Genomic DNA, 10630 nt, shown 5'->3' with positions numbered 1-10630 from the left:
GTAAATGTAAAAATTAAATTGAATTAAATAAAAAGATTTGAAATGTACCACGAATTGAGTTTGGGGCAGAGGATTTGACTGGTAATTAAAATAGACATATTCACTCTTTGGAAATACTATCATTTCTATACCATCAATTTCTAGGATGAGTTTCTTCCTAGAGCCTCGGAAATGACCTTTCTCTTAGAAGCGTCTGCTTCTTTCTATATCGGTGTGAGGTGCCTCTGGGCTCCATGAGCGATGCTGGACTGGGGAGCAGTTTTCTGAGAACGAATCCCGGACCTCGGATTCCTGGGGTCTCCGGTAACCTCGTGGGGCTCAAGCCTCCTGCTAAGAGGCCAGAGCCCCGAATTCGCGTCCCAGGAGTGAGCAGGAAGGCCTCAGCAGTCCGACCGGGGGACCAGGGTGCGGGATCCCGGTGTGAGAACAGGACTTGTACTGTGTCTGGTTTTAACCATGTGTTTACCTTATTTTTTCTCCCTCTGCCCAACTCTGGTGAAGCAAAAGAGCATCGTGAGAAAAAAAAAAATAGTATTTTGATGACGAAATGTACAAGCGCTGTTCTCACTGAGTAACATCCCAAGTGTAAAACTTTGGAATACAAATTGAAAGAGGTGCCCTCCTTTTCTTCAATTATAACATTAGCATATGCAGTAATATGTTTTCAAATAATTTGAGTCTTTCTAAAATACATTCGATACCTGGGAATCACACAAGTCCAATTACAGCAGTCTGTGGCCACCTCAGAAAGCTTAGCAGGGCAGAAATGCATAAGCACAAGATCCTGTGATTTATAAATCATGAAAATATTATTAGTAGTTAAATGTATATCATTGACCCATGTCTGTGCCAGAATCCACACTAAAGGAATAAAGTTATATTAACTTATTGTGTTGTTACAGCACATTCTTAAAATTGATACTCTTACTATTTACATCACACAGATAAGAAAATAGAAGCAAAAGGAATCTTCAGAGGTCAGAGGGAGAATCCTGGGTTTAAATGCTGGAGGTAAAAAGCTCTTACCCTGTCCAATATATTATTTGGCATAAAAATAAATGCAATGTATTAAATCATTGCTAATTTTAAATATTAAATCATATACTGCAAATGCATGTGTAGCAGTTAAAAATCTGGGAAATATATTTTTGAGGACCCCAAAATGTTTGATAGCATTTGGGCACACTGTGATGTTTTAAAATATTTCATTGTTGAAAACATAAGACACTTATACTTTTTAATTATATGTATGTTGTTTCACCAAAGTCTACACGTGTAGATTCTTCACTGCCTCTTAAATTACTTCCTCCAGAAATTGGTTTAGAGTTCAGTTTTCAAAAGTAAGTGATAAAATTTATGATTTCATCAAAATTGTTTAATATAGAGTGTAAATATGACTACAGGAATATAAACATCTACAGTGAAAATATGTACTATTAACATGGGTATAATTTTGTGTCAGAAACATTGTTTTTAGATCATCTTAAAGATAACATTTTTTTCTCTCATTGAGTTTATTGGTACGTTTTAGGTATGCAGTACAGTTACATTCATCATTGGGATCTTGTACGTTTACGTGACAGATCTTGGTTTTCATTTTTTAACATTTTTATTATTATTTTGCTTAATATAGGTGATTGAGCTTTGTTAATGTTTACAAAACTGAAAAGGTGATTTTTAATGCCTTACAATGTAAATACCCAAATATACTAAGGAAGAAAAAGCTAAGTCCAAAAGAGCAGTCAGGAAGAGGAAACTGCCAATTTGGAACCTGTTTGGGTTAAATAATTTCCTAGGGCATAGCAGTAAGTATACAATACAGGCCAGCAGCTGAGAATGCAGGAGCACAGGCAACATCCCTGGGCAAAATAGTAAAAGGGACAGAAGTCGAAAGGTGAAGGAAATGGAAGTAGAAAAGAGCAAGTATCGAAAAAACCTGTAAAGGCATAAAGAAGCTTTATTCTAATATATAGAGCTGAGAAGAAGGAAATACTACTGATGTCAAAGAATTTTCTAAATAAAGTTCCTGGCTTACATGCACATTGAATGCAATCCTCTTTTCTACTTACCAAAGTCTTTCTTTCTTCTTTTTTAACCTCAGTCTTAGGAAGTAACTTATGACTTAATCCTGAGGAAATAATTTCAGGATTTTTTAATTCAATAAAGTAAACAGATGTGAAATTACCCTTCTTTATAAAGAAGTGCAAAAAAAGAACTACTAGCATAAATATTTAAAACAACGCATTTTAAGAGGTCATCCAATAGGCTTCTGAGAAAAATCTCTTCACGGTCACTGCATGTTTTTAGCAAACGAGCTCACATTCTCTTTAGATCATGATGCCCGATGTCTTTACCATTGTTATTCTATAATAATTTTTATTATGAGAAATTATTTTTTCATAGAATGGCTTTTATATTTTCTTCATTAATACCTGAATGTGCATTAAAATTAAAAAATAAAAAGATATACTATAGAAAAGATACACTCCTGAGCAAGAGTCGGCGGATAACAAAAATATCCTTTGAAACACGAAAAGTTTAAAGCAAATAATCTTGGCTTTCTACCGAAATCTCTGCGGTCACACTTGTCTTTCCAGTGCTTTGGTGATGCTGCATTTCAGAATATTAATCATATGGATTTATTTTATTGTTTTTACTGCTGTCAACAAAATATTTTCATTGCTCCATCTGGCAGTAACTCTCTCTGGAGATGTGGGCTGGGTGGGAAGGTCTGAAACGTCCTTGCCTCATTTGCGAGTCAGTTTATTTTGAATCAGTATTTGAGCCAGGGGAAAGACTGCGAGCCTAGTCAGGATCAGGGACGCCTCGGAGGCCTCGGACAGGCTGCGCTGTGAGCGTTCACTCTGCCTCCGGCAGTCACCTGCTCCTCGCCACCCCCAGCGGCCCCGCATCTTGGGCTCGTGCTGTCCAGAGGATCTGCACTGGCCATTTTCCGGTTCATGTTTCGGAATTCCAGCTTGATCAGTGCCGAACAGTTTTTATTGCAAAACCATTCATTTTTATTTTAGGCCTGTTACCTAGGCGTTTCCAACTCCCACATGCAAAGGCTTCTTGTTTTCAGTGGGTTTTGTATCATTTAGCAGTGTACTTTTGCTTTATTCTAATTTCTTTTTCTAATTTTGCGGTGTTCTTTTATTTAGGATTTTTCACTTCAGCGATGCGCAGTTGTTTTCCTCCCTAGGAGTTCTGGTCCTCGTGGTTTGTGCCACTGACCGTGAAGTAAGAAAAGAGCGAGTCTCACACTGTGGTTCTGTGTGTCTGTCCGAGCGTCCCGACAGAGGAGTGGGGAGGGTGCGACATTCTGGGCGCTCTGGGGCCTTTTCCTCTTTACCGGAAGACTTGAGATGCTCACTAAGGCACATTCTGGCGTGTTTCATTCATGAAGAGGTATTGTCCTTGGCAAGTCAGGCTGGCAGTGTGTGTGTGTGTGTGTGTGTGTGTGTGTAGGCAGCTTCTCAAAACAGACATAGACAGATGCTCGTCGGACCGGCAAGGGGGAGGGCCTTATCTCACCCCGCAGGCAGCAAGTGAAATGCCTGGCTCTTGTGCACGCACTGTTAGGGTGACCCCAAGCCAGGGGTAAGACACCCCCACACCCTCAGCTCTCAGGAGAGCAGCTGTGAGGAGGCTGCGAGCCCTCAGCTGTGCTGGGCATCCACACTGACCCCTTGCGTCCTCCCGCACGACGGCCCAAAGGTGCTGGGCTTTTCGCTCCAGCAGGCCGCCGGGACCCCAGGCCACCCAGAGGTGAGCTGCACGAAATTCTTTTCTTTGAAACGTTAGCCTGCCTCAAATATTATACTGTAGTATCAGGACAGAATAATGTATATTTAAGCATATATATATATATACATATTGTATATATATATAGATTACATGTGTGTTCATGTCAAATATGACACACATGTATGCCAAATGGAAATGCATACACACACTTATACAATGCACATTTAAATTCTTTGACATATTACTTTACCATTTTTTTAATTACCAATTAAATATTGGAATACAAGAGTGGCAAAGTTTGGGATCTTCTCCTTATTGTAGCCTCAGCACACCGCACAACTTTGACCTGTGTCCCCGTTTCATCTGCTTAGCAGTGGCTGTGGAAAGAAATAGCATGCGAACGAAACACGTGAATGAGGGTTGAATGGTGTGAAACATTTCTGTACATAATGCTCAGAACTGCATTTTCACTCTTATTTCTGAACCAGATTTATATATTTCTGTCAACCTGAACATTAACTCACCAACTTTGAATTATGGTGTATTAATTTATTCAGTTTAAGCATGTATTTTTCTTTCTTTTAAAAATTTTGTTCTGATCCACTGAATTCCACATGGAGAAACATACACAGGTGAAATCTTCTCTGATTTTTAAAATTGCATGATGAGGAAAGAGCATATCTCGTGGTGCTCTGCAGCCCACACACACGCCTGCAATCTTGAAATAATTTGCTTGGATTTTGTGCTTAAGCATAGAATGAAGAGAAAACCCCTCTAAGGGAGTGACTGAACTAAACATAGCTGCTGCCTTCATTAGGGTTTACAAGTTTTCACTCAAAAATTTTTCTGGCCTCACCAGACAAAATAGTAGCTAAGATACATTGGTGCATTCAATTTTTATGTGCCAGAATCAGTCACATGAAAATGTTTTAAACTATAAACATTTTAAAATTACAATTAGTCTGACACAATCCTGCCCTGGGTTAAATCCACAGCCTGTCCCAACTTCAGTCTGTGTAACTGCTCCTGGAAACAACTGAAAGATTTTCTAGCGACAAAAATGACTACTTCACAGGAATGTTTCTTATTTCGACACTGTAAAAATACCAACTACCATATTTAGTCTGAGGCAGTAGTCATATATGTAAATGCATAGAAAAAATTTTGGATTAATCATACTTTTAGTTTATAGTTTCTTGTACTTATAATGTTAACTTAAAATGATGTGTCCATGATTTTAATTTATGATAAATGCATTCTGTATATCTTTGTATATAAATTAATTTCACATTAAATATAATCTCCTTTTTCTTAAAAGCTGTGATTTGTGATATATAAATTTTTCTTTTAAACATGTTTCTTTTTCATCAATTTTTTTTATTTACCTATTGCTTCTAAGAGTCTGAATAAAATATCTCTCTTCCAGTACTATTTTATAACTGTGCTCATCTTCACAGAAAGTTCTGAGCCATGCAAAACCAATTTCTGCCTGTCAACCACAACTGAAATCATTTGTCTTTTTGTGGTTGCAAAATTATTTATTTCTGTTAACACAGCCTTAGCTAACCAACATGAACAATGATAATCAATCCTTGGTAGTGAATTTCCTGTACACAAAATTCTTCACTTAAATGAATGAGTTTATCTTGTTATTTCACTAGAACCACCAGCTTCATTATTTACAAATCTGAAACTTACATGTAGAGTGCTAGAAACAATTTCTCACATGGGGAATCTGACAAAAAGTGTTTTCCTATGCTTTCTTTTCAGTTTCCCAAAAAGACTTAGAGTATTTTATAAAATTATTTCTTTTAAAAGGGGAACATTAACCTTAAAATTCCTCTATTTCATTGGGTATCATGGGAGGAGTAAACATCAGAAATCAAATCAAGAAATTTTCCAAAAGTTTGATCAAATTCTCTCATCTAGATTTTTGTCAACTGCTACATAATTCACATTTGAGCCAGGTAAGTGCACATCTGCAATGGGCAAAATTAAAGGAATCCACAACTGAGAAATCGGAGTTTGATTCCCCATTGGGCACTCAGCAAAAGCTGCTGCTCTGTCCCCTTACACGTGGTGACTTCAGGCACAGCCTGGGTTTCTGTCTTGCATCTCCGTTCGTTTTCTATTTTTCTTCCACAGAAAGCCAGGTGACAGGGAATATGGCCCTCCCCACAGCCATAGCCCTGCTTTCAGTCCTTTGTCCAAAAGTATTTCACTGCCGCTCATTGTGCACAGCTGAAGAGATACACAAAAGTGGCACAGAATTGTCCACCTAGGGAAAAACACAATGTGATGAACAGCTAGTTAGCTCTGTTCTTGACATGCTGTGGATTAAGATCCTCAGACATATTATCAGTGGAAATAAGCAACTGAAGGAAAAGTAATAAAGTATACACTAATAACTCCATTAACATCCCCTAAATAACTCCAATATTAATATGAGAATGTTTTAATTTTCATTTTACATGTGAAAGATGGCAGGAAACCTATTATAGGAGAACATATAAAAATAATGAAAACTATAAGTGAAGGTAAAATTATTTGAAACATAAAGTAGTTTAATACTTCACATTTCTTATCAATTTTATGTGCAGAAATAAGTTCTGTTTCTAACATGAGATAGATAACTTCAGGGAACCAGCTATCTTTTGAAATTTTCAATATCCACTTGGTGCTTGCTTTTGATCAACTTTTATCATAATGAGTAACTCAAGTTGTCATGGCTACGTGGTAATTTTTAACTCATCATAAGATATTATACTTTTCCTTCCAAATTTCCTCTGAGTACAGGTATTTATTGTTATCTTTTTGTTAAAAATAGTCATCAACTTTATAAAACTGATTAAAACCATGGAAATAAATAAAAATATGTACACATAAACAATATGTGATACGTCAGAAAAAAATTTATGCATGAGCCACATATAAAATATTTCTGTTTCTCTCTGATGTATCAATGAAAAAGCATATTATTCTGTGGTACACCATAGGAAATAAGACTGCTCACATATTATAGCTTATGAGAAAAACAAAATCAGAGATGTTCAGAAATATCTCCTCTGCAGCTGTAATATTACTGACAAAAATAATTTCTTAAATTAAGCATTATATGAATACCATTTTAATTATTCTCCCAAACAACAACATAAAAAAGAAATTACATTTTATTGAAATACTTTAACTATATATAATTAAAGTATCTATAAACAATGCTAAATACTGTATATAGTAAAACTATATATGTACATATATGTATAAATATATAGGAACAATAAAAGAAAGAAAGGATTAAAGGGAGGGCATGATGGAGGAAAAATAGAAAATAAAACTAAATGCATCATTAAAAATTGTAAAGTGCTACAAGATATGCATATAAATCAAGAAATTTTAATGCTAAATCAAAGCATCATCTTTGTGTATCTATTTTTTATTGTAAAACATTCAAAATGACCTTTGCTTTTTCTTAAAACACCAAAAGTCATGACTGCATGATGCTAGTTCTATTTAATGGAATGTCCTCCTTTCAACAACACTCAAGAGTTTTCAAAATTATGAGAATTATTCAGAGTCTTCCAAAAGGAGCTTTGAATTAAAATAACTTAGGGATATATAAGTGCAGCTCATTAAAATAGTGAACATGGTTTTTTAAAAATGGAATCAGCAAGTAGATATTTTCCTTTGGCAAGACATTGTCAGGTTCTTGGATTCTATGTCAGAAATTGATAAATGAGAAAAACAACACTCTCAGGTCCACTTTGGGTCTAAACTTTCCCATCAGAATACTCTTTTCTATGAATACATGGTAAAATCTATGCCCTTCTCAGAATCCAAAGGCACTCCTTCTTTTAATGCATTTTCTACTCTCTTAGAATATGTATTATATATTGGATTCCCTTGGAGATCCCTTCAAATATTCCTTATAATTTCACTCTCTAAACCATTGTGTTCCTTTCCATAAGTGTTTCCATTATCAGATTATGGATTCTTTGATCTATGTCTTAGATACCTTTCTAGTTACTGAGACAAAATGTTTAGCCCTTAGAGTTAAAAGAGGAAGGTTTATTTTGGTTTATAGTTTGCAGAGGTTTTAATGAATAGTGAACTGGCTGCAAGGCAAGGTGGTGTGGCAGAGGAGCATCTTAGGGGGAAACAGTGTGTGGCAGGGTAGGCAGAAGACAGCAAAGCAAACAGCAGCAGTAGCAGCAGCAGTGATGTAGCAGAGAAGCCTCCTGCCATCCCTTTATATTTCACCTGCCTTTTGGATGGTGCCACCCACACTAAGGTGGGGCACCCTGAATTCTAGCATCACTTCCTTAATCCCAGCATCACACACCCTCATCCAGCCACCTTGGAAACTCCTATGATGAGGTGAGGCTTTGGGGAGATGCCAGTTATAGAAATCTAATAATAAAATCTGGATTTTATTATTGGACACCTTGGGTAAGTGTAGTTTTTTTTTAATAAATGATTTAAGCAATCATATTAAATAACAAAATATGAAAAGTCTCAAAGACTGGGGTTAAAAAGTTGAAGATTTTTGGGGAATCATATTTCTAGAATTTATCTCTCAGGTTCTAATTCTGTTAATTTCAAGGAGGAGCTACTTGCTACAATTTTAATGCATTTATTTTTCTTTAGTATTACACATTAATTTAAGTAAAAATATAAAATGTACATTTTGGATAGTCTTTTCGTACACATATCCCAAATCATCCCAATGTGCAAAGGAATTATTGGTAATAGTAATACAGGCACTTCCATGTAAGGACAAAGAATATGTCCTTAACGTAAATTAAAAATAAGAGTCTTCATCCTCAGGGCCAGGGATTTAGCTCAGTGGTTCTGCTGCCTGCCTCACAGGCACAAGGACCTGAGTTCGATTCCCGGTACCAAAAAAAGAGTCTTCATGTTTTCATTCTGTAGTACAGATAAAATATTTCTGTCATTCATTCCAAAATTTCCTTTACATTTCTTCTCATATCAGCAGTTGTTCTCATTTCTCTGATTATTGTTCATTGATTTTTATTGGAGGTAAACAATCTTCCACACTATTATGTATTTTTATGCATTTTGCAGTTGATAGAAATTTAGTTTTTTGAGAATTATTAATAAAGCCAGGAAAAGTAAGCCAAAGAAAGGAAAGGACGTGAAGGAAGGAAGGGAGCAGGAAAAGGAGAGTGGGGAGGGAGGGAGGAAAAAGCAGAAGACTTCCTCATCTTTTTCTAGAGCATGAACTGTGGAAAACTTGCTACTATACATTCTTTCTCTCTCTGAAATGTAGACAAATATTTTAAATAACTAAATAACCTTTTGCCACATTGAAGACATGAGAATATCTTCCTCAGATATGAGCATTGTCTCTTTGAATTAATTATCCAGGAAGATTAGAGATTCTATCGTCTAGTTTCTCTCGTGTATCATCAATTGATCGATTGCTGAAAGGAGAACCGATCGCCTCCTTACGGCATCCATGCACTGTCACCCAGAGACGGTGTCTCCCATCTTCTTTCCGGCCTGCGCTGGAGCCTAATTTAAGTGACTTTCCAGTCACACATTCCAAAACTCTCTTCATAAAGACACGAGAAGTCTATCTTTCTTTTGAATCGGCCACTTAACAAACACAGGGATCATCATAATTCACGGGTGCATTTAGAGCTTTGTGTGACGTGCGGTTCTGTCCAATCCTCTTATTTGAGGACTAGTTATTGTGTGTCTTGAAAACATGTATGCACAGGACTGCATCTGGTTGACTGTATGAAAGTGGTAATGTTCCCTTAATCTTGGTAAACAATTTGAGAGGCTCAGGGACTACCAGGTTAAACAACAAAGCTTGCTCCCGGCCCAGTAAAATCGTCACATCGGGAGCCTAACGCATTGTTCCGCTACCCTGGTGATCACTTCAGCTGACCTGTCCTAAGACTACAATGAAACTACAAAACAGTGTGCCTACTCAAAGTGAGCAAAATATTCCTGAGTAAAAACTAGGTAAACCCTTTAATTATACTTGCTCTTCGTCAATTTAAAACTCATCATTTTCGGAGGTCTCACAGCTGGGAAACTGATTATTAGTTTCCCGCTAACTACGCTGTGGACAATACGAGGTATCACGGCAGTGGCCTGGGTTACGTCGTAGAAACTTCAAGACCACTTTGTCTGACTACACGTATCTCTCCCAGAGTCTAACGACCCTTAATGGACAACTGAAGGGAATGAAGACTTCTCCTCTGTGTGTGTGTCTGCCCTCTTTGTTGCCTCTCCTTAGTTCAGTTGTCTGAGACTATACTATTGGGTTAATGTCACTATTTCCCGTTGGACCAGTACGCTTTCTTTTGCTTTTTCTTCCCTCTTTTTTGGCTTCCCTAGGTCTCTCAGGTCTGGTATGTTTTGTGCAGGATAATGGTGCTAGCTACACAAAAGTTCAGCAGCCTGTAGGAGAAGTTGACTGTGACCACTCAGAGACCAAATCCATCACAAAAGGAAATATTCTTTAGAACCATGCAACTGGCCAATGGGATCCACTGGTCTTTAGCACACCCAGCAAGCCAGTAAAGATCTGATGCTCCCTTGCTTCTGCGAGCTGCTTGATGACTCTCTTGGTCAGTGTTCACACCTTCAATTCCACTGAAGGACTGCCCCTCCTCCAATAAAACACTGCCTCTGCGAATCTCTGTACGCTTGCAGGATTTGGCCTCTTTCTTCAGCCATCTGAGGATCAAAACATACCATTACCTGAAATCAGCTTCATTTCTGCCTTAATATTCCATAATAAAACTGTTGTCTATTTTCTCTCTAGCTTTGAGGACATTTTTAAGTTTGGGGAATTATGCTTTAAATTATTTGCCCACAACATGCGCAATGCTAAACATTTTTTTGTTGT

At 37.1% G+C, this 10630-nt stretch overlaps 1 long non-coding RNA gene across 1 annotated transcript; it reads right to left on the bottom strand.

Annotated features, from left to right (window-relative positions):
• Window positions 1–4052: 4052 nt before the first annotated feature.
• On the bottom strand, window positions 4053–9314 carry LOC104857801. Its single transcript, XR_778980.2, has 3 exons — window positions 9061–9314; window positions 5822–6025; window positions 4053–4124 (listed from the first exon to the last, which is right to left on the bottom strand). It is a non-coding gene; the product is annotated as an uncharacterized LOC104857801 (long non-coding RNA).
• Between the last annotated feature and the right edge of the window lie 1316 nt (window positions 9315–10630).

The sequence above is a fragment of the Fukomys damarensis genome, unplaced genomic scaffold (assembly GCF_012274545.1).
Source record: "Fukomys damarensis isolate Sample0158 unplaced genomic scaffold, DMR_v1.0_HiC HiC_scaffold_27, whole genome shotgun sequence".
Taxonomy (NCBI): Eukaryota; Metazoa; Chordata; class Mammalia; order Rodentia; family Bathyergidae; genus Fukomys; species Fukomys damarensis.
The sequence above is the reverse complement of the archived record's forward strand: the minus strand, read 5'-3'. Positions and strand labels throughout refer to the sequence as shown.